Source organism: Mixophyes fleayi, chromosome 4 (assembly GCF_038048845.1).
Source record: "Mixophyes fleayi isolate aMixFle1 chromosome 4, aMixFle1.hap1, whole genome shotgun sequence".
NCBI lineage: Eukaryota > Metazoa > Chordata > Amphibia > Anura > Limnodynastidae > Mixophyes > Mixophyes fleayi.
This window is the reverse complement of record NC_134405.1, coordinates 97,459,094-97,484,186: the sequence shown is the minus strand read 5'-3', so window position 1 is coordinate 97,484,186 and position 25,093 is coordinate 97,459,094. Positions and strand designations below refer to the sequence as shown.

Sequence of the window (25,093 nt, the reverse complement as noted above, 5' to 3'; positions counted from 1 at the left end):
TGTACATTTTAAATCTATTAAATTATCAAATCCCATGAGACATTAGTTCCCTTTGGACTCCAAATATTTTTTACATTTTCCCTTTCCCAAGAAAAGCTTTATTTCCCAAATTCCATTAAATGGAAAACATATTACGTAATCTCTAAGGTTTGGTAGATCCATGGATAAAAAAACGACACTGATTTATAGTCTAATTATATTTTGTGTGCAGTGCTGTAGTGCCTGGGGAATCTGTACCTTGGGTCTTATGGTTAGGTGATTGGCTAGTATGACATATCACTAACACCGATCAGTTGTTACAAGGGCTTGAGAAGCTACAGACAGTGTAGTATGTACTATGAATCCATGAGGTTCCCAACATTTTTGATTGAAAAATGTATACTTTATAGGCATATAAAAAAAAAAAACAAGTAAAAGACAATATATTCTAGTGTTCACAACACAACCGAAACATAACACACCATCAAGCAGTCATATATTATAGTACAATACTGGGCAGTGGTGAAAGTATTCTAGCATACAGTGGTATGCCACACCGCCACTTCTACTACTTTATCGCCTTCATTGTAAAACTAGCATAATCCATTCACTTACATTTCCATCACTTCTAAATTTCCACTTCAACCACTGATACAAAGATATAATGTGATATAATGTACTGTACTATTCATTTATCACATATACATGAAGTACCCAATGTGCACCACATCATCATAAAAGAATACAGTTCCAACGAATTGGAATGCCATTGAATCAAGAAATGGTTCAGACACTCTACATGTGTACAAGGTAACTGGTGTGTTTAGGAAGGTGAAGGGGTCTGGAATCTCATCCCTGCGTGGAAGCCTCCCATCTACCTGCATCTTCCCACTAGGAATAGGACTGTGTTAATCCCTCTTTTAAACTGCTAATGCAGCAATGATAGTTTTATCAGGCCGTCCATGATAGTGTCATCGGGCCGCTCTGCCCAATTCCCTTGCTGCCCATGCTGTGATGATTGTTTTATTTCTGTGAGGCCACTTCTAAGAGCTAAGACATGCACTGCAGTTGTACAGTACACATTTTGTGTCTTTTAAGGGGAACATTATTACTGTACACAAACTAGTGATATCTATCCAGGAAATAGCAAATCTCCAGTACCTTTGTAAAGGTGCCGTCACCAAAATAACACAATTGTGCTACATTTGGACAGCTGAACATACGGCCAATATACATGGAGGTTTTCAAGACAATAGCCGAATACTAATCCCCAGATCACTAATAGAGCCTTGTGCTGTATTTTTATGCTACTGCGCAGGGCCGTAACTAGGGCTGTGCGACAGGGGTGACCGCCCAGGGCACAACGCTGAAGGGGGGCGCAATTTAGGAATATTTTAGGTTAATTTAGTTAAAATTGAGGGCTAGGGGGGCTGCATTTGTCTTTCTCGCCCAGAGCACTAGAATTCTAAGTTACGGCTCTGCTACTGCGTATTAACTGTGCAGTGATTTTGTTTGTTGAGGATAGATATCAGCACCTCATTCATGAAATACAAGCAAATTCCCAAAGCACAGTATTTGTACATCATCAAAAAATACAGTTTTTCTGAGATGCAGCTTATACTGTACATATATGTGATCTAAATAAATTGCTGCACATCTCCTAGCAGAAAAAGGAAGTACTTTGACAGTGGAATCGTTATGGTGTGACAGGAGAATGGCATTCCCAATTCACTTCTATGTTATGCTGAGTGAGCGTATCTCAGTATATCCTTTGTTTAGGGCACTGTGGTTTCCTGGACAGAAAATCTGTTTTAAAACTGTTTGACCTTGTACTCTAGGTAATGTCACACAGAGATGCAAAGTGCTAGCATCTAAAATTGCAGCTAACATGTCTTTAGCTAGAGTATTGTAGTTCTGAATGACATTAATCATAGTGGGTTATATTATATGCAAGTGGAGCATCATGGTGGTGTAGTGGTTAGCACTTCTGCCTTACAGCACTGTGGGTCATGAGTTCAATTCCCGACCATGGCTTTATCTGTGTGGAGTTTGTATGTTCTCCCCATGTTTGCGTGGGTTTCCTCCGGGTGCTCCGGTTTCCTCCCACACTCCAAAAACATACTGGTAGGTTAATTGGCTGCTAACAAATTGAGCATAGTCTGTGTATGTGTATTAGGGAATTTAGACTCTATTAGGGAATTTAGTCCCTGCCCCAATGGGGCAGGGACTGATGTGAGTGAGTTCTCTGTACAGCACTGTGGAATTAGTGGCGCTATATAAATAAATGATGATGATGATGGAGGTAAAAGAAGTGACCTCCCAAACACAAGTAAAAATGAAAGTTGACAACCACATGGGAAACACATTTGCTCTTCATATTTTGTTTCACTGCATTTTTTAAAAAGCAAATCAGATGCCAGAGGCTGTAAGAGTTATTTGTTGCAGAGAGCAGTGAAAGAGATTGCAAGCTCTCCTGGTCAGGGTCCTCTCTACCCCAGGTCTCATGTCTGTCACCAGGGGTGTATATAGATATTTCTGATAACAAAATGTTGTAAGGTCCCTCATGTGCCATTCCAGTGTGAATAAAACAATATACACATGGCTGGGACTTTGACAAGGAAGGTGGCCCCCATCAGCTGTGGTCCCACAGCAGCTGCACCCCCTAAATGGTAGTTACTCCTTTCTCTGTTACCCTCATACGATCATGTTGTCCTGTCTTCACTAGTTGTTATTATGCTTAATTGTATTCATGTATCTGGTATCTGTATCTGATATTATATTTATTGTGCTCAGGTATGTCATACCTGTCTGATGACTGACCAGTCCTACAGATCTGTGGTGCTGTAGATATTGATGATAATTGATGATAATGATGATGATTGTTGCAACAATGCTGCCTGAAAAGTTCAATAGTCATGAAGGAGGAGGTTAGAGCCCAGACCTGTATTTTTTTCAAAATGATTTCATACATGTCATCAAAAGCTTCACAAGTTGCTAAGTTCGAAATAACTTTAGTATATGCACCAGAAAGCATCAGTATGCAAGTAACTGCTGATGGTCCTAGCATTTGTAAATTAAGCAACAACATGTGGACTTTTTAGAATTCCTATCCTGACATTTAGCAGGAAGTTTTCCATGAATATTAGAAAATGTCTTCAGTAGTTGTTTCATACAAGGCAGTTTTGGTTTTCTTTACAAAAGTTTTGCTTTAAATAATACCCACAGATTATTTTTAAATATTATTCAAAGATAAATCTAATTATTGTGTTCTTGAAGTAAAACACAATCCTTTGTCTAATTTTACAATATACACAATGACATTACAAAGCATAACAGAGTACATGTAATTATCTACATATTTTCGTAGATGTATTTAAAATACCAGACAGAGGCAGAAAGTGAATCTGAGGAGCACACCAGCAATGAAGGGGTTACACGTAAATATTTTAATGCTGGATTAGATAAATTCCAGAGAGTATCAGCAATTATCCATAAAATTAAGAAGTAATTTAGTGACATTTAATTATCATTGCAATAACACATTCTTGTTCCTCCTGCACTGCCAGTATAGTTTCCATGAAATTGCTTTGCCAAGAAACACATTGGACTTAATCTCTTCTTATGAAGCTAATCATTTGTCCATTTGGTTACCAAAAAACACTCCTTTCCAATAAATATAGTAAGCTTGGATCACAGATCTGACAAAAACACAATGTAAAAATAATACAGCAATGTCAATACAAACATAACTCACCAAAACATTATTACAGTTATTGTGGATATTTATTTATGGTAGACTTAAATGTTACAATCATGAGGGAGATAGGTATATTTAATACTGCTATTTAATAAACATCAGAATAAAAATGAACAACAATGAAGCAGCTATGAATGTAAATGAAGGATGTAACAGGCAGTACATGTACAACACATAAAGTATCAAGCATAAAAGTCAAATCATCCTTGATCTCCCACAAAAGGACAAAGAAAAACAGTGAGGATAATCAGTTTTCTCTATTGTCATTTTTTTAAAGGTGTAAATAAAAAGCTCTTAAAATAATTCCTCCACCCACTATAACTCTATATTAGGGACCACTGAAGAAATCGGGGACTTTACAAAGGGGACCTCATGTGCAGAGTTGAGCATGTTATCAGACAAGCCCTGCCCCTGCGCATGCCACTGCTTTATTACATTGAGAGCACCAATCGGTTGTAGGAGTAGAAATTAGTGTAATGTGGAAATGGATTCCTTCCGTTGCCAGAAAAAGTCGTTTATATCAAGTGTGTGATGTTTTATGTTGTCACCAAAAATGATCCCTAAACACGCCATCCAAACTTAGAGCACCGGGGATCAGGACAGGGGGTGTGACCATGTCACAATGGAGCCGTGGTCACAACCAAGGGAGTGCCTAGCGCTTTTCAAGCATTTGCCTCCTGTTTTCTTCAGTCACACTCCAGTCTTTGCGGTACACACCACTGGCAGGTGAGCATGGGAGCTTCCTCTTAACTTCCTGACCTACAAGACAAAGCTGTTCCAATCAGGACAGCCAGACAGAGCCCTCAAATCAAAATGTCCCGATTTAGGACAGCTGGAAGGTTTGCTAAACTTATGAACAACAAAGTAATTAGAATACAACTGTTCATGCAACTCTCGTGCAGTGTATATGGACTGAAGTATTTTTATTTCAGTTCTGTAAAAGAAAAAAAGACCTTATATATAAATTCTTTATGGCCATTATTAAGCACCTTCAGAAGAAGTTAAATGTTTGGCTTGTATGTGCCCTTGTGCAATTTTTACTGAATAAACTACTTTCTAGCTTTCTTTTCTGCCTTTTAGCCATTTATTTATGTATGTACATAATCAAGCAGAGAGTAAGTTTGTTGCCATAGTACATTAAACAGCTATGCTGTGCTCTCTGAATTGGATACAGTTGTGTACAGAGAACAGTTTATTATATCCAAGGACAACCTACATCTAGAAAGTTCACTGATCATATAAATACATAGCTGAAAAGCATTTGTCCTTTCAACCTGACAAAAAAAATCAAGTCCAGATGACACTTAATGTAACATTATATCATTGGTAGGTAATTAACAGACAGCAATGAAGCTGTCCCTGTGCAGAACACAGTAAGACTCTATCCCAGACCTGCAGCTTCCATTCAGTAAGTGTACGTGCGTAGCAGGCGGAGGCAGAGGTGCAGGGGCAGGCTGGGCTGGGAGGCAGGGGGGCATCTGCCCACCAGGCAGGTTGCATAGTGGGCTACCCTGGGCTGGATCACTGGGCTACCTGCAATTTATTACTTTAAAATGTTCCTAATAGGCTGCTGAGTCGAGTCTTGCCCCCTGGGCTAAAATTTGCCAGCCCTCCCCTGCAGAGGTGTGTTCACAAACACACTGATCACACTCAAGTGCACTAATAGGTGCTCAGATCTACCTAACAAAGCCCTTAATAAATGAATGTATATTTGCTGGGACATTTATCTCTACATTAAATAAATAACATTAATTAAGCAGTGATGGGTGCGAGACAAGATATAAGTGAAGTTGGTTTTGCATTATTTGTTCAGCATTCATTTCTTACAATTAAAATATGTTAGCAGACATGATCATACTATCAGCTTCTATACTGCTTTGTACTGACACGCCAAATGTGTTACTCCTCAGGTACTCTGATCCTGGCAGGGACGATAAGCCTGTAGTACCTGGATCATCACACATTTAATGAAGAATATTTTAGTTTTGGATCAGCCCACACGCAGAATTACATTAATCTCTGTGAACTTTCTTGACCTCGAATAATTGGCTGTTTTCTCACTTCTTAGTTTACATTTACAAGCACTAAAAACCCACACAAAATATCTGCCAGGATTTTATTAATCCAAGATAAATAAGGAAAAATAAATAAATAAAATAAAACAGATAATCCAGCCAGCAGCAACTTAACATCAGGTTCACTCCAATGTTGGATTGATAAAATCATAAAAGGGAACAGCACCTATCTATCTATCTATCTATCTATCTATCTAATATATCTCTATCTATCTATCTATCTATCTAATATCTATCTATCTATCTATCTCATATATATCTATCTCATATCTATCTATCTATCTATTTATTTATCTATCCATCTATCTCATATCTATCTTTCTATCTATCTATCTAAATCCATACATGCCAACTTTTAAGACTTAAAATCATGTGACATGGGATAGGAGGGAGGTGTGGTGACATTGGAGCTTAATGGTGCAATTAAGCCCCACCCCTCCATTCACTGCCGTGAATTCCGGCAAATGCGGGAATCTATCTATCTATCTATCTATCTATCTATCTATCTATCTTTCTGCCTGTCTATCTATCTAACGGTCTGTCTATCTATCTATCTATCTCATATCTATCTATCTGTCTATCTATAATCTACATATCTATCTATCTATCTATCTATCTATCCATCTATCTCATATCTATAAATCTCCTATCTATATGTCTGGTTATCTATCTTCTACGCAGATATCGACAGTCCTCTCTCCTTCAGGTGTACTGACCAAGAACTGTTTCTCTGCAGAAATAATATAAAATATTTCTCACTGCTTATCACGATGATTAAACAAATATTTTACCCTGATTTAAGAACGTGTGAGTTCTCAGGTGATAAGTGGCTGGTTTGGTGTTTTTTTTTCTACCCTGGAGATACCATTGACCTGACATTATTCCTAGTTTTTTATTGATAGTTTACAAAGTATTTTTCACCCATTTTTAGTCATGCAACATGCTGATCTGTTATCCAGACATTTTTATGCAAGGGGGGAAGGGGGTGTTTGAGGGATAGATGGGACTAAAGAAAGGTGGCAGACAGGGGCTAGGATGGAGGTTGGGCAAAATCCAGCGATATCAACCTTTGATAAGTACAGAATCCGGAATCTCAGGTGCGTGGGGTGCAGTTCACAGAGTATGGTTGAAGGCTATAAATCTTGCGACTATGTCAGGCTTAGTCAACCTGTGAAACCAGCTGTTTTGGAAATTCATGGCTCAGCATGTCCAGTCAGCCAGAAGGTGTTATGCCACCTGGGACCTGTAGTTCCACAACAGCTGTAGAGCCACAAGTTGCCTAAGCCTTCAGGTTGCCTAAGCCTTTGACCAATGACTTTCTCTTTTCCATACATTTTTCTTTTAAAACAGATAAAAAAAAGTGGTATGATTAAATTGAAAAAAATGTTTTGCTTTTTTTCTGACACGACTAAATATCATAAAAGTACTGGAGGACATTTATTTTTGAATTTAACACAATTCCTGTCTTCTTGGTAGTTTACGTTACGGTTGTTCTGCTTTTTAACACGCTTGGCTGGAAAACACTGTCCAAAATGGAACATTCCAGGATAATTAGGACAGCGGGTCATGTGACCTGTTCACCGATCATGTGCTGTCGTTATGGCCTAGAACACCACACAGTTCAGGGATCTTTTCAATGGGCACTTTTGTTCAGAAGTTAAAACTTCCAACATAACCATAAATAGTTAATTCATTCCCCAAACTCTACAATGTGTTAAAAAAAAACTATTTATTTTAGATTTAAGCAATTTTGGTTGATTGTACTCTGCTGAGCAGCATCTCCACTATTCCCATTCATTTGAGCAGGCAATGTATTTTTAATGGACTTTCTGCACATTACCTATTGAAATGAATGGGAAAATGTCAGCCAAACACAAGCAATGTTTATTTGCTGGCTGCTTGTGATTGGCTGAGCAGGTACTGACCCAGAGCCCCATTGAAAACAATGGCATTAGTGAGAAAGCAATGAACTGTTCCTGTATGCCTTGGCTGACAGGCATTCTGACACTTCCACAGTAGTTTTTTTTACAAGATATATTTATTTATTTATTTAAACTAAGCATTTTCCAATTCAGTTCAACCAACAAAGTATATATATGGGCTTTCTGCAACCATTCAAGTGCACTCGTTTTCCATGGTAATTTTGCAAGTCACATTTTACTTTCTTACCCCTGGTCTACACTTTAAAGGTAGAAATGAATGATTTCTGTTGTATGGGGACTTTGCAATGCCACGTACGTGAGAAAAAATAGTAGAGTTGATCAAAACTGACTTTTGATAGATCTTCCTCGAGGACTGTAATGTGTCTCCCGGCCAATTGTGTTTATTACTGATATAGTAATGATTGGCATTTCAATATGCAGGGTGTAGTTTAAATTTTTAAAGTTTATAATGTTCTTTCTTGTGAGGAAAGTGTTAATACGGTATTTTGACAATATATTTACCTCATACTTGCCAACTCTCCTGAAATATCCAGGAGACTCTCGAAATTCGGGTCAGTTTTAAGGACTCCCGGGAGAGCTGGTGATTCTCCCGCATCTGGCCCATCTGCCAACTTCAATAAAATTAGACCTGAAACTTTGTTTTGGGTCTTTTTACAGTAAGACCCAAACCAGGCATTACGTCACCGGGGGCGGGGCAAAAATGGTGCAAATCGTGAAGCCCCGCCTCCTCCACCCATACACCCCCTCCTGCCCTCAGAATCTCCCGGACCCGGCCAACATAAGCTTGGCAAGTATGATTTACCTACATATAAGCCTGCAGAGAATGCTTATTCACAAAAAGAGCCGTAGTACATGACAGACCACACATAAACTTGTAAAGAATGTTGAGGGTGAGGCTGAATTCCTGAAGAGCCCTTAACAGTGACCACGTGTTCTGGTCCCTTACCAACAGGTGCCCAGCCGAAGGAAATTCATAATATAAGCAATGGTGTCACTTCCTATAGTTAGATCTCCAGAATACACAACTCTGCACTGCCTGAGAATTTAAATGTCTGACAACATTATCTTACATACTGAACCTTCAATATGTACGTCTTTATTTTGGCTTTAGGCAAAGGTAAATAAGAACTTTTGTGCTCAAGCAATGTACCTACCTGTATATATGTACATAGTATCACTCAGTCTGAAAAAATTAATTTCTTTTGCATCTGCCCAGTATCCAACCTACTACCCATGTAGCAAAAAAAGGGACCCCCCCCCCCCACCCCCCAAGAGGCCCCCCTCACTGTTCTCCCACCGGTGGCTGAAACCAGGAGTCACTGCAAGCTGATAGTAGTGTGAGCTTACAGCCATGGTTCAGGGCGTCCATCTAAGGGCTTTTCACATGCTGGTCAATTTGCTATATGTGCGGTGGTATAGGCATGATATTAAACTGTGGTCCTACCCTTTATGTGTTGCATAGGAGTATTGACATTTGTAGATGATTACAGTATAATAAAGTGTGTGACATGCAAGGTACTGCGCCAATATACCCCTGCACTTGCTGTGAGACACACACAGTGCAGGGGACAGGGAAGGTGGAACTGCCCCCGACGACCTGCACCCGCTGGAAAGAAAAATTGGGCACGGGCTGGTAAGGAGTTAAGAGAGACGGAAATTCACAAATTATTCTACAAATTAACAGTACCAAACGTGGTTTCAGTATGACTAAATATTACATAACCTGTCAGGTTAAAGAAATGGGTTATGTAAAAAAACACATGTGATTGTTAGAGCTGATGTACGGTCAAGTTCTCTGGTACAAAGTAAATCTCAGCAACGAGTTGCACATGGAAATATAGTTACCAGGTTTTACTAAACTGTATTATTGTCTGTACACAGAAATGTCCATACGCACCCATTCACCATATGCAGAGCAGCGGTGAACAGATAATATTCACCAACTTTCCCACCGATTGGTGTCAAAGTCGTCCTGATCAGGATGGCAGGACAGAGCCCTACAAGCGGGACAGTTGGGAGATATGGCAGGGTGTGTGCTGAAAGTGAATGTGATAATCAGATATAAATAAATCTGATCATTAATGGACATGCTGGTAGAAGTGGTTAGAAGACGTCCGTCTGTGTTGTCATGTTCCAACCGCATGAAGAGGCCCTGTGATGTCAGAAGTGATTAGTTATGTGGCACGCTTCAGCACACTTACATTTCCAGCATTTAATGCTCGTTGGTAAAACCTATTAAAAGCCATTTGGTGCTGACAGTGTAATCGAGTGGACCTGTAGACACAGACTTCTGATCACTGCTTCATGCCAGTGCAGTGATCAGAAGCATTAACACATGGTAACATAGAGTGGACTTCTATGGCAACGCTCATTAGGTACCTGGCACGCTATCCTGCAGGGAAACTCAGGTGCATTAATGAGTATGCTTCAAGCGCTCTGCTAAAGCCAGGATCAAGTCCAAGGGTTTATTTTTTAAGAAATGGTACAAACAAGATACACAAACAATTTTCTATTATACAAAACTGTAACTTGTCTTCTGGATACTGTTAGACAATATTTATAATAATGAATGAAAAAAGGGAAGAAGAATAATAAAAGAAAGAAAGGGAGGATACACGAAGGGGAAAGTGACACATTACACAGCACAAAATAGGCAATTCCTTAGGTGCTTTGATAGAGGCTCCGGTGTTACTCGGTGGGGGATCTTAAAGAACAGAGGCAGAATCTAATGTTACCAAGTCCAAGTTTTTGTTTACGCTTTAAAATCTTATTTTATGTCTGTGTGTGTGTATTAGTATTTACAGAAGTGAACTGAAAAGGCTACTTTACATATTGCTGAAGCTTTTTTAGATATATCAGACAGGTCATATTATTGCTTTAATAGGTTGTACCCTGTCTAAACATATTTATTTGCAGATTTCCATACAGCACAACAGGTACTTACAAACACCCTTAATCTAAGTGACTAAGGGGCACATTTATCAACAGTTGCAAAAAATGAAAAATAGTTTTCAATCCTTATCGCATTGATAAGGATTTAACTATTTCTCATATTTATTACAAAAGCAACACAGGGACAGCAGTTCCGAAAAACTGCTGTTCCTGTGAAGTGGAAACATACTTACCACTGCCTCTTCACTTCCGAAGACGTTTGCGATCCATGGGGATCCTCTTCTCACTCCAGTGCGCATGCGTTGACTGAAAACCTCAGGCATGCGCACAAACGTCCCTGCAAATCACTGTTGCAGAGAGAGCGGTGAGTGACAGGGAGGGATCATGTGATCCCTCCACACATGCGCTGTGAAGCTCTGCTCTTCGGAGCAGAGCTTCACAGTGTTGAAAATGGTCAAACTGCCAGCCTGAGCTGGCGTACATTATAATAAGTGTAAAAGTATTTTTAGAAATTTGTTAAATTGCGGTACATTGCAGTCCCCATAGACATTTATGGGGACTGCTATGTATTTTGAAAAAAAATGCAAAGCAGCAGATATCTGTGACATCTGCTGCGAGGCGGTATTGATAAATTATAAAAACACTTAAATATGCGTCCATTCCCCGAAAATAGCTGTTTTCAGGGAATTTACAAGTAAATTATCTATAATAAGTAGGTCCCTATGTAAGAAGAGTAACACAGATATAGTGATAATCTTCAAAACATACAATTCAAAAAAGTTAATGGCGTGGAGAAAATTCATTAAAAAAGTTATCTAGAAGAGCAATAAGACAATAATACATGGCAGGCACGCAAGATACTGAATAAATATGCTGTGTCAAAAAACCCCAGAGGACTTGCAGAAAGTCAATTACCATTGAATTGCATCCCTTCAGCGTTTACTTAAATGTGGAAGGAGCTGGATAATGATATTATAATTATTGTGCTAACAACAAGCAGGAACAATGGTTCAAGTAGTTCAGGTCCAAAGTTTGATCCTTTGTAAATGAACCACAAAATCATTTGACAAGTTTGGATGATTTGCTGCCCATAAGAATCTATACTATAACCTTACTTCCCCCTCTTTCTCAGGAGAATACACTGATAGCCCACAAATGTGATAACGCAGCCACCCAGCTTTTACCACCAACATGTTATTTTTACTAACAAGATAAAAAACATGTAAGCATAAGGTTTTTAATATTAATCAGAGATCTGCTCTGCCATAGTAAGGCTGTGTTTAAAATGACTTAATCACGATAATCTGAGGTGACCCCCTTGAAAATGTTTGCTAACCTTGCTTTGACTATAATAGTAAGAAGTGGTAAACTCAGACTGAAACAATCATATAAGATGAAAATTGTTTTATTTAATAGATATTTTACAATTAGTTTATTAAATGGTTAGCACTTCTGCCTCACAGCACTGGGGTCATGAGTTCAATTCCCGACCATGGTCTTATCTGTGTGGAGTTTGTATGTTCTCCCCGTGTTTGCGTGGGTTTCCTCCGGGTGCTCCGGTTTCCTCCCACACTCCAAAAACATACTAGTAGGTTAATTGGCTGCTATCAAAATCGACCCTAGTCTGGATGTGTGTGTATGTTAGGGAATTTAGACTGTAAGCCCCAATGGGGCAGGGACTGATGTGAGTGAGTTCTCTGTACAGCGCTGAAGGAATTAGTGGGTGGGCCCAGGTAGGCCTTACTTTGTACTGCTTTCGGGATTCTAAATGATGGGAGGTATAGCTTGTTGGCACCTTCACTTGAAGCTTAAAAGGATAGTGTATGAATTGTGTGTCACATTAAAGTCAGTTATAGAGAATGAAGTGGATTAGTACACACTAGTGATAAGTGACATTGTGCACAAACTAAGTTTCGCAGTGGAATAGGCCAGTTTGCAGCAGTGCGACATTCTGGAAATACAATAATTGAGTTCCGCTTCATCATTCAATATTTTGTGTAACAGTTTTCAATACTCTGATCCTTTCTAGATGTTACGAGTACAGATTATTTCCTATGTGATATCTGCAGGCAGGACAATCATCCACAGTCCTGCAAAATGGGCTAATATTACCATCCTACTAAACACATTCAAGTAACAATTAATAATAATAATAAAAATAATAATAATAATAATAATAATAATAATAATATTAAGTAATGATTAATTACAAAAAATGGCTGTTCCACATTTTAAATAATGATTTGTGAGCACTCTCAGTTCTCTTGCAACATTAATGGTAAAATAAATACCAGTAAGCATATGGAAGTTTAATAAGCCCTGTGAACTTTGTTCTTTAGTTTTATGGTACACTGTGATACTAGCACATTTAAAAGAAAATCCATAATATATTTTCCCAATCTGCACATAATTACTGGCAGTCTCCTGTATTTCATGCTTTACAAGTAGGTGTCTTATTAAGAAAGTGCTGCAGTTTCTAAATAAAATCAATAGTGTTGGAACACTTAAATTCCTCACTTTGTAAAGTGAAAGAGAAGCATATTGCAACCCATGATTCATTTTACAGGCCCAGGGCCTGATTCTGACTTAGGAGCAAAGCAAAGAAAATGAGTAACTTAACACCTTGGCAAATCCATGTTGCATTGGAGGGGGAGGTAAATTTAAAAAGTAGGGACAGATTTATAGTTGGGATACGGCATGTCCTAGATCAACTTTAATTTCAGTGTAAAATTCAAGCTATCATTTATTTGTGTGCTACAGGAAAAAACAGCCAGTATTTTCCTTGTGTGCAAAAAAATAAATCAATTTGTACCCCTTGCATTGTAACATGGGTTTCTAGGTGCAAAGTTGTTCCTTTTCTTTGCTTTGCTCCTAACTGAAAATCAGTCCCTCAATGTATTAGCACAAAAGGGTACTGTATACTGTTGCCATTTTTTTAAACAAATAAAAAACTAAAATATAGGATGTAAAATAAATGTTTGATTGTGTAAACAATATGAACAATCTATATTTAAAATATTTTAAACAATCTCATATATTCTAAGCTGGCTTTTTGTAGTGGGGATACACCAGGAAAACAAGCTCACATTACCATCAAACTTTCTTCCCTCTCCTGTGTATTCACCCAATATTTACAGCACATGTTAATTGTCTTCCAATATATGATAAAAGTGACATCAAGGGGGGAATTCAATTCCCCCTGAAGTACCGCCACGTTATAGATATTACCGTTATTACGGTAATATTAACCCGCCTTTTTGCTCGCAGCTCAGGGAGCTACGAGCAAAAGTCCGGCAATAGAACTACTGTAATAACGGTAATTACGTGCACTATTACCGTAATAACGGTAATAGTTTTAGCGCGGCAGTACTTCGGGGGGAATTGAATTCCCCTCCCCAATTGTTTGAGTTTCGATATGTGAAACCCGTTTGTGTCTTCTATGTTCCGTGTGACAAAAAAACAAAAGTGTATTTTGTGTCAATAGCAATACATTGTTTATTACGATAGCAACAAAATATCAAATAGTTATGTCCTTTCTTGAATAAAGCATATGTCTTAAATGGTAGTTTTGCACAAAAGTTAGTTTAGCCAGGAGAATTGTCTCTGTGTTGTATCCTTGTCCTAGCTCAGGCAGCAGAAAGGCTAGACTCACCCCTTAGTACAGTATATCATTGTTAATAAGAAGAGCAAATAGGACATTGGGGACAAAATAATATTATTAAAATATGGCTGATAATAAATTTGCTAGTTGGTAGTAGACAATCAAAAAAAAGCACACTATGTTCACCCATAGGTCCATGAACAAATGAGTTAAGCTTAATATACTATGACCATGGAAAAACACATAATAGATTAATATTGCATTTAGCCAACCCCTCCATAACCCAAAAACTTTCCATTTTCATTTCAATAACAGACAGCTTTTTATGTCCTCTATACAAGGCAAGAGGATATGAGCTAAGTGATATTACGGCGTTATCTGTATTTCTCATTTTCTGTATAATTTGTGTTAGCAGCATTGAACTCTGCAGATTTCCTGCACGCTGCCAAGGAGCATCTGGAGAAACAATTTGTGTGTCTGGCTTTGTGAGGAAAACAATTTAATACCTCACACTTTCAGATGATTTCTTCTGCAGAATGGAGACTCCCGGTCCTGTGATGTGACACTTACTGCAGGAGCTCGGAGAGTAAAGGATAGTCATCCTCTACGTTCAGGTGTTTGATAACCGTGCAGAGTTTGACTCTCAAGGCTTATGAGGCAAAGTCTTTTCAACCAAAATATATAAGGCAATAGGAAGCTCAATACGTTTTTCTGAACACAAGAGCTATTGCATTTACAATGCAAAAAAAATAATAAATAAAAAAGCACCAGGTTTGTCAGAAGGAAGAATGAGGTCTAGAAAACTTCCTGTGTTGAATCTTCTGCAGTAAATATCTTTCTCTAGGTATCCTACAGAAGTCATGTCTGCTGTTGTAAATTACACCTACTACCTTCCATCCAATCATAGGGATCTCAACTGGGTTGGACATAAGGGTCTATTGTACACACTAGAACTCGCTGAATGTCCTGTATACTACTCATAGCGGGAGCAGTCTGTAGGGAATAGAATGTTGGCATATCTTGCCAGTGAGGTCCAATTTTTGTTGGGTTGGTATAGCTGTAAAGCGGCTGCTGTCCAGAGTCTGGACAATAAGTACATATTTCTTCATTTCAGTTTCTAAATTACTTTTTGGTGGACAAAGACTTTCATCAAACTGTTTAAAAAGGCTTTTCCAAACAACTTTATGAGCCCTCCGTTAACTGTTGCCTTATGTGTTTGGTTTCCTTCTGTGCTTTTTTTAAATGGTCTCTATGTTTGTAGACATGCAACAGAGAACTGGACTGTGAATACAGTTGTATCCAATATACAGAGCAGAGCAGAGCGATATCACTTTAGTGAAAAACACAGAAGGACATTACAAAGTTGAAGAGATATATTTAGTAAAGTTTGCAAGAGCAGATATAAATAATGAGCTATAGTTGTGTTACGGTAGAAAACTCAATTATTGCAAAAATATACTATATAAACTTCTTATAGTTCTCCACTTCTTATAGTCCGGGGCTGATTCAGAGTGGGATGTACGCTAGCATCTTTTGTGACATCAATGTGCGGAGCACACATATACGCCTATGCAGACTTGCGCTATTCTGAGACATACCTGGCTCTACCTGAAGAGACGGGACAGGGGAGGCAAGGGGCGGTCTAACATTGGCCGAGCACAGTAAAGGTGTGTTTATGTAAATATGGCTCATTCAGACCTATAGAAACACACATAAACACCTGTTAGGAGTTGTATCTGTTACACCTGCTATAGGGCAGGAGCAAACACTCACTCCTGCTGATGACTTGTCACAGACAAGGCTCAGATGCTGCTGTCGCATCTAGAGATGTGTTCAGCTCTGAAAATGTGCAGAAATAAGCTATTTTTCTGTCTTATTTTGCAACCAGATCAGTATTATTAGCCCCTGTATGCATTGCAGTTGAATATTCTTATATTAAAATAAGAACAGGTTGTACAAGATACATTCTAAATGTTTATTGAGATAAAGGTCCCCCACAATCAAAAAGTAATTCCTGGGCTCCTGATATTAATAATAAAATTGTATAAACACAGCAGTTCTTTATAGACTGATCCATGTGAGCTAATATGCATAACATATTTTTAAAGTGGAACTAAATGCAAAGTTTAAAAACAGATGCTCTACAATTGCATGCAAGATGTATATTTCATTGCCCATATCCTGTGACTGTGAAATATGACCTGTATCATGGCTCATACACACATGATAGTTAAACAATAGACAAAACCTTGTACTTTAACAGAGTGTAGCACATTTGTTAAGCATCTCAAAGCTTCCTTTAAGTATTGTGTACTATGTACTTAATGAACATTCCCATTATATATATATATATATATATATATATATATATATATATATATATATATTTATATATATATATATATATATATATATATATATATATATATACATAGTGCCTTTGAATGCAAAAGATGTAGTTGAAATGAATGCAAAATGAACAAACACTTGTCAGAAACTGTGCGGAGACTGTGTATACAGGTCCATTAACATCAAAGCACATTAAGTATACTTGAAGGATACATATTAAATGCTTTAAAATAAAGTCAGTATGTATGAAGCTTAAAAGAACTCTGCCTGCAGCCTTCTAAGTGGTAGAATACTCCAGTTTTAACTGCACCTATACAGATTTATAGATTTTGCAGAGCATTTCATATTTAGCAGGAATATCTCCAAACCTGGATTTATTTCATCCTTTAGTTAGAATTCTACATCTGCTAAAGTTCTGCAATGATCAGTAGGGGATTGTTGATCAGTAACTAAAGGAAAACTAAATCCCAGGGCAGGAAATAACATAAATGCACCGGATGGGTAGGTTGGGAGATTATACAGAGAGGGACTATGACTCATGGACATAGCAAAGACAGCTATAGTAACCAAGGCTAAGAGTTATGACAAGATAACAGACATAGAGGTCGGGATCAGAAGTCCAGAGTGGGTATTCATACAGCATAGGGTTTAAACCAAAACATCTCTTCAGTCAGACAAAGCTCAATACTAGTAGCCAATGGAAACATAACCAGGACATCAGACACGACTAAGGCAGGAATGAAAGAAGGATGAGATAGAACCCAACACCCAGGTCCCTATTGGAGAAACAAGTTCCTGGTCAGCATGCTCTGAGGCCTATAGAAGCCGTCCTTCCCTTCCGTACTCCTCACACCTACTTCTAGAACTTGGATAGCATGAGTAAATTCAAGACTACCACGGGGCAAAATGAGGTAGACAGGACCAGGAGAAAGAGACAAGGGAAGATAGGAACAATAACTAAGCAAAGCACATTGTAAAGAATGGGAAAGAATAACAGGATACACAAGGGAAACATAACTGAGAGTGAGGCAGAGACTGGATACAGCACCTCCTAGATACAGCACCTCCTACTTTTAGCTGTCAGAGAGCCACTTCTCTCTTCTTATACTCCTTACACCCTTCATTCCTTTGTCATTCCTGACACTGTCCTAATCTGTTTCGCCTCATACCTCTCAGGTCACTCTTTCAGTGTCTCTACTTACAACTCTTCCTCCCCTCCTCCTCTTCATCTCTCTGTTGGTGCTCCCCAAGGCGCTGTTCTTGGCACTCTACCTCTCTCTATCTTCTCTCTCTGAGAATGTATATACTTTCATTCATCCTCCACTACCAGATTGCAGATGGCACCAAAATCTACCTTTCTTCTCCCAGAACTATCTCCTCTTAGAATCCATCTTGAATGCTGTGGCTAGACCAATTTCCATCTGCTGCTGCCGCACTCTGTAAATCCCTCACTGGCTCCACATTGCTTCAGTAATTCAGTTCAAGCTGCTCATCCTCATCTACATGGCCTTCACTAATACTTCCCTTCAATACATATCTGACATTGTCATGAGATACACACTGGCTCATACCATTGATCTTCAACTCTCTTCTACCCTTAATAACTCCTTCCAATCCTGTCTCCAAGACTTTGCGCTGCTCCCCACCTATGGAACTCCTTGCCTCACCCTACCAGACATTCCCCCAACCTACAACTGATGTCATGTGTTAAGTTGAATGTTCTGCTGTCTGTTCTCTCACACACCTGGAATTCATACAGCTATTCGTGCTAGCTGTAGTTGCAAACTTACTATATATCTGTTATTATGTTTATTATGTTTATTATATTCATGTATGTTATATCTGTAAGATTATCGTCCATTGCTATGAAATCTGTGATTCCCTGTAAATAAATGATGATGCTGATATTCAAAGTCACAGACTTATACAAAAATGGAAGGCACAAGACCACAGACTAAGAGAAAGACAAGAAAGTAAAGTGAGCCTAGACAGAAGGACAAGCTGCAAAATACTTCAGCAACCTGCAGTGTACTAACAGGCCTTATATATTGTTATAGTTTATATTCTTAGGAAAGGGCAAACAGACAGAGAATGGAGAGAGATAGTCCACAGCCTAGAGACTCAGGAGCCGGCAGTGAAGCACAAGGTCATGTATCCAATCCCAGGCAGCACCCTAAAGAATAATTGAATGATATGCACTAGGGAAATCTGCCTGGTTATTGGTGTAGGTGAAAAGTTCATTTGCGAAAACCCAATCACCTACTTCAACTAGACACAGTAAAAAAGGAAGAGCCTCTTAACTACTGTTGCAGTGTTTTGTGTATTCATGAAAAGTGGAATAAATACATTTATATGTACGGATCAATATAAGATATTGAATGTTCTACCATGAGATTCTCTAGTTTCACCGGTTTAGTAAAATGCTGACAATGTATACATATAATTAGCATAGGGGTGTTGGCAATGTTGGCGTATTTGTAATGTATTTTAATTGATATCTGTATCATTTAATGCATATTGTCCTAAGGCACATATGAGCAGATTGGCACCAGACAAGACTGACGAGCCGTAAGACTTCTCTTACCGCTACTGCCATGTGTCCCCAGGGAACTGAGCATCACTCAGCTGCCCCGTGACATATTTTTTAATAAATTCCAGCAAGTGAAGGTTCATTGCAGGGATAGAAAAAGTCACCTACGTTTTTAACTTCTTTATTAACAGAGCACAAAACTTCAAGGGCGAGTGCTCACTTTGTGACAATATGACATCAAGTTCTAGTATATAAGATGAGATTTTAGAGAGCAAATTGGAAAAATCATAAATTGGTCCCAGCATTAAAAATCTTATATATCTTGTAATCTACACTTACTGCCACAGCAAACAAAATTGGACACTTTAGTTTACAATATTTTGCCATACAATTGTAAACAAATGAATTAAAGCAGCCAAATATTATGCTACTCTATTTGGTCCAGTTCACTCCAGCACAATAACACTACAGAAACACTGACATAATTACTTAGCAACCGGTCCTCGCAACTGACACTATTGGGCAAATGACAGAAAATTGCTCTTTCTCTGCAGGAATCTCACACTGCTCCCACTGGAACATATCCCTGCTTCCCTTTGTTCAGTATGTTAGGCGGTGTAATACATTTACACAATAAACCTGACTCCCATTCCAGCAAATTGTGTGTGAACACCAGCAATCTGGCTGTTAAGATTCCTGGAATGGGCTGTGCTATGATTATTACTCAGCAGATAACAAAACACAATAGTACCAAGCTACCGGCGGAACAAGTCTGTATAGCAGCAAAATTATGTTTTTAATAAAAATGTAACAGAAATGTATATAATAATCTGATAAAATGTGTCTGCTCTGAAATTTCAGGCGGATTCGTCAGGAGCTTTGATTTCGTTTTAATAAACATAAAATATATTATTGGTAATAATAGAAGCTGTATATATAAAACAAATAACAATAATATTGGAGAATTAGAGAAGGTAAGAGAACTGGTGAGTTTTTTTTAATAAATTACTTTTAATTTGTGTTTCCTGCAGAATACTGGCAAGTACAACAGGAATCTCCGCTCATTTTTCCTCGCACCTGTATAGGGTAGCGGAGATTCCAACCATAACATCGGCTTGAGGTGTCTCCTTGTACGTTCCATAGACACACCTCATGCCGAATTGAATCTTCCCCCCTTAGAATGTTACCAGCAACACCTAGGTGCATTTGAAATAGGAGGGTCTAGAATACATAGACAACCCCAGTGTGTGCTAACAACAGCACATGCTAGAGATATTAGTTGTCTGTGTAGGAAGGGTCTGGTGTCAAACTGAAATCGCAAAGAAGCACACATATATAAAGATTAAAAAAATAACGGGATTGCTTGATAATACCAATGTTACTCTTTCTGTACAATTAAACGTATATAGATTTTATTGTGCACAGAATGGTTCATGCAGAACCATTCTAATAAAGTAACAAAAATCATCCCACCATGACAAGGTGTCCATAATGGAAAGTATTAAAAAAGCAAATAAAGCTACAATTTAATATTAAAATATAGCAAAGGATGTGTATTACTGTGCTGAATAACAGGCATCAAATAACTGATGTACCTCAACTTAACTAAATATGTTCAGCACACTCTCTCTCACACCTCTGCTGCAGGCTGCCATGTTAAGAGGGGGTGCTTCTCTATCTAAGGCACAGCATTTCAGAGCTGCTGTGCAGAAAGATGCGGTTTGGGATATTCATACATAGGAGCCCGAATGTGACCTCTATGAGATCCCATCAGCTCACTGTCCTAAGGATGTAGGAGCAGTTTGACCTTTCTTTTGTGGAGTGGGTAGTAATATTTTACTTTTTAACAGGACTGAAATGTCAGGATAACACTGACCAATGTATTTAAAGAACAATTCCATTTTAAATAATATTAGTAATAAAGATATATGCTTTTATGTGTCTGTGTTTTATGATTATAACATTTTACACAGGGTTCTGTTAATCATGCATTGAGCAACCTGCAGTAATGATTGTGGAAGAGAACTACATTTACATTGATACATTGCAGTATCTGTCTCTTCCCTGGGACATCATCACCAAGCTACCTGCGTCAAGATTGCAACAGCGAGTCCGTGAATCCAGCCTGCACAGAGGTAACCTTTGCAGATAAGGTAACACAATATTAAGTTTAAACTGGGAGGGGATGGGCCAGACAAAGGGCTAGATTTACTAAGATTCGAGTTTGACATCGGCGGTTTAGTGGTCCAAACTGCCGCATTTACTATAGGGCGGTTTGAGGCTGCGATATAAATGGCTGGCGATGTGTAGCGGATTGGAAACAGCTAAAAAACCTGCGGCTTGGTTAAAACCACCGTCCAAAAGACAAACTTTTTCATACCTGCTTCTGAATGGCTTGATAGCTCAAACATGCTTTTTGAGCTATTTTGCCATTCAGAACATAAGAGGAAGCACAGTTGACATTTAAATTATTGGGCAATAATTATTTATTGATTAAGGGGCAAACTAAATTTAAAATTAAGTTATGGGGGCAAATTTTATTTTTCATTATATTAAGGGGTCAAAATTATTGAATTATTATATTATTGGGGCACTATGTAATGCCAAACTGTGCAACAGAAATAATTACATCCACCATTAACAATCAGTTAATATTATATATTCACATTTCCCCCATAATATAATACAATAATAGTGTCCCCTTAAAAGAAAGAATTTTTTTTTCCCACATAAGTAAATTCAAAATTAATTTTGCCCCTTAATAAATAAATAATGATAGCCCCAATAATTTAATGTCAGTGGTGCTTCCTCTTATGTTCTGGTTGGCAAGAAAGCTCAAACAGCAGCAGGTTGAGCAGTCTCACCACTCACAGCCACCTCTTTTATTTTGGATGTATGGATGGCAGTTTTGCTAATTCCAGCTTAGTAAATTTGGCTATTTGTATGTTCACCATTGTAAAGTGGTGGTTTTGTAAAATGTCAATTCTCTCCATTTTAATGGTGGTTTGAACTTTAGTAAATCCGGCGGTTTAATCACCAAACACTGGCAGTTTCACCAAACCGCCTTTTAACTTAATTGAATATGTACCAATATGTTTGAATGTGGAAATGTTCTTTAAAAATATGATGTGCCAGAAAACGTTCTCTGTACAGCGCTGCAAAACATGTTGGAGCTACAGTATATAAATAAAGGATAATAATAAAATGTGCTTTGACATTTGGAAGTAATGGCTCTTAAACACAATATTGGTTTTAGTACAACTACTTATTAAAGCATACCTGGCATTTTCTTCACTCCTCTCTGCCAGCTACTAAAAGGAATTTCTCTACTTTTGGTACATTTATATTCCACAATTCTTAACTTGTCTACATGCCTTTAGGATTAGGGAGTGTGAGTTCCCAAAAAACTTATTAATGTGGGAGTGTACCTTAAACCCAGGGGTATATTTACTAAACTGCCTTTTTTGAAAAAGTGGAGATGTTGCCTATAGCAACCAATCAGATTGTAGTTATCATTTATTTAGTACATTCTACAAAATGACAGCTAGAATCTTATTGGTTGCTGTAGGCAACATCTCCACCTTTTTTAAACCCGCAGTTTAGTAAATCTAGCCCTTAGGGTGTTTCAGGACCAGGACAGAGGTGGAAGAAAATATAGATCCCTTTTTCACTTTAGAATGCAATATATCTAGTGAAGTTTGCAGATGAACCCTGGGTTGTTACAATAATGGAAGGTCACCTATTTAAATGGAATGCTAGTTCCAGAGCCCTGGCACTCCTGGTTGTAGGAACACAGCAATTTACGTCAAAGTGGCGTGTGCGAATAAAATACTGAGGAGAAAAACAATGTGCAGTCTGTAAAACTGAACATAGCATGTTATTCAGATCTTTCACATACTGTATTATGTGGCAGAAAATGCCTTGGGAAAAAAAATGCAGACAATAATAATTCCTCTTTAGCTCACAGTAGGGGATCGGTTACAGGGTCAGGGTTAGGGTGAGCTGAGAGTAGTCATGTCAGCATGATGCTTGTAGAAATAGCAGCCTATGTTTTTAAAGGACTTCTGGAATCCAATACCCCACCCTCCCTTCTTCTGGTTTTTGTTCAAGCTCTCACCATGGTTACCGCACCTGACATAGAGAACAGCACAAGAACTACTGGGGAACGGCAGCGGGAAACACTGGAATTACCTTCCTTAACACTTACTTATAGCATCAGTGGAAAATACAGTGGATATAACAGTATTATATTTATAATACTACCATTTTTATATGGCTTAATTTATTGTATCTGTTGCAGTAAAATTAGGTCATGATATAAAAAGTGGTCATTAATTCATTTAGCTCTTCGTGCTTTAATATTAAAGGAGATTCTCCCGGTCTCCACTAGGAAATCCTGTATACGTGATCTGATTGCTCAGTCACCACATTGGTTAATAAAGAGTTATATTCTGGGAAGTTACAATGGACTACTTGGGAACTGAAATGAAAACAGCCAAGTACTGCTAAGATGTATAATTACAAATGTCTGAATGCAAAAAATAAAAGAAAAAAACTCACATAGTCTAATAAATGTGTAACGAGTCATAATATTGTAACTAACGATATAATTACAATTAAAACTATGTGGTATATCTAATAATTTGTAGTAACCATTCAAATATATTACAAATCTGTGGGATTCCACTTTCATTGTGGGAGGTGTATTTCAGCCACCCCTGGAGTACCATAGGATACCAGTTCCTGGAATAGACTATACAACATATTCTTAATGGAACCTGGGGAATCCCAAATACCTCTATTTATTATATAATGTATGCTGCATTCATCTGATATTATTTTTGTTCTTTAAAAAAAGAAAAGACAACTTAACCCTTTTGGTGACTGGACTGTAATATGTTAAAGATACTTCAGGGTGTTCAAACAGTTAAATGATTAAGCACAACTGTGATACACAATGCACCTTTAATAGTTATTTTTTCATCATAAATCTACAGTTATATAACAAATATATTACATAGTTTATTCAAATGTATTAAAAGTGATAACAGGAGCTGATGACTTACCAATCCTCTGTTAAGGTAGAACCTGATCTCTTGGCATGTTCCACGCTTGTCATGTGTTCATACACTTACTGCAACCTTCTGTGCATCTGAAAGGGAAGCCCTATCTGCAAATGAAAAAAAAAACAACCTCTACATGGGAGCTTCACTAAAAAGAGAGGCTAGAAATAGGTAAAGAAGACACCTAGACATGAGAGAAATGCATTTAAAGGTACAAGGATACATTTTCTTACCAGTCACATGCTGCTTGAAGCAATAGTTGATTTGGTAATTCCAGGTAAGTTGAAGAAGAATAGTAATGGTATGATCAGACAACGTGCTCTGAAGATGAAACCTCCCCAGCAGGTGAGAGACAATATGATTAAGAGACAAGAGAAAATGGGCTTGGCTGCTAGTGAAACACATTACACTAAGGAAGGCTCGTGTTAAACTACCAGTCTAATGGTGAAGGAGGGATGTGGAGAGGCAGGGGGAGGGGACAAGGGATTGTCTCTCAGTGAATCTATGTAGCATGCATTTTATTGATGCTCCTTTGGGATGCTGAAGCATGGAACACCCTTTCCTTGCCATGGTTATATAAAATAGGCTGCTTCAGCATATATAAAGCACACATATCAGGGGTGCAAGTTAAGCTAGATGTGGAGGGAGGAATAATGCTGCAGGGATTTATTTCATCAGCACAAAACCCAGTATTGGCTACACTGAATGTTCAGGTACTGCAGTATAATGTATCTCATACCACATTTTCATACATAATTACGTATGTAGCGTTGCTACCTGAGGTGCCTGAAAACCCTTGGCTCCTGGGCCAACATTTTGGAACAAGCTCCCATTGCAAGGAGGCTACATAAAATGGTCCAAGATATACGGATAGGTTAATTGGCTTCTGACAAAAAATCTACTC

General features: G+C 38.2%; 1 protein-coding gene across 1 annotated transcript in view; it reads right to left on the bottom strand.

The window, feature by feature from the left end:
- SEMA4B (semaphorin 4B) overlaps window positions 1-24,576 on the bottom strand; it is a 161,068-nt gene extending 136,492 nt beyond the window's left edge. The window contains exons 1-2 of the mRNA XM_075207806.1: window positions 24,423-24,576; window positions 24,193-24,296 (exon numbers count right to left, since the gene is read on the bottom strand). The gene's annotated coding sequence lies outside the window, so the exon portion shown is untranslated. The remainder of the gene's footprint in view (window positions 1-24,192; window positions 24,297-24,422) is intronic.
- Window positions 24,577-25,093: the final 517 nt, after the last annotated feature.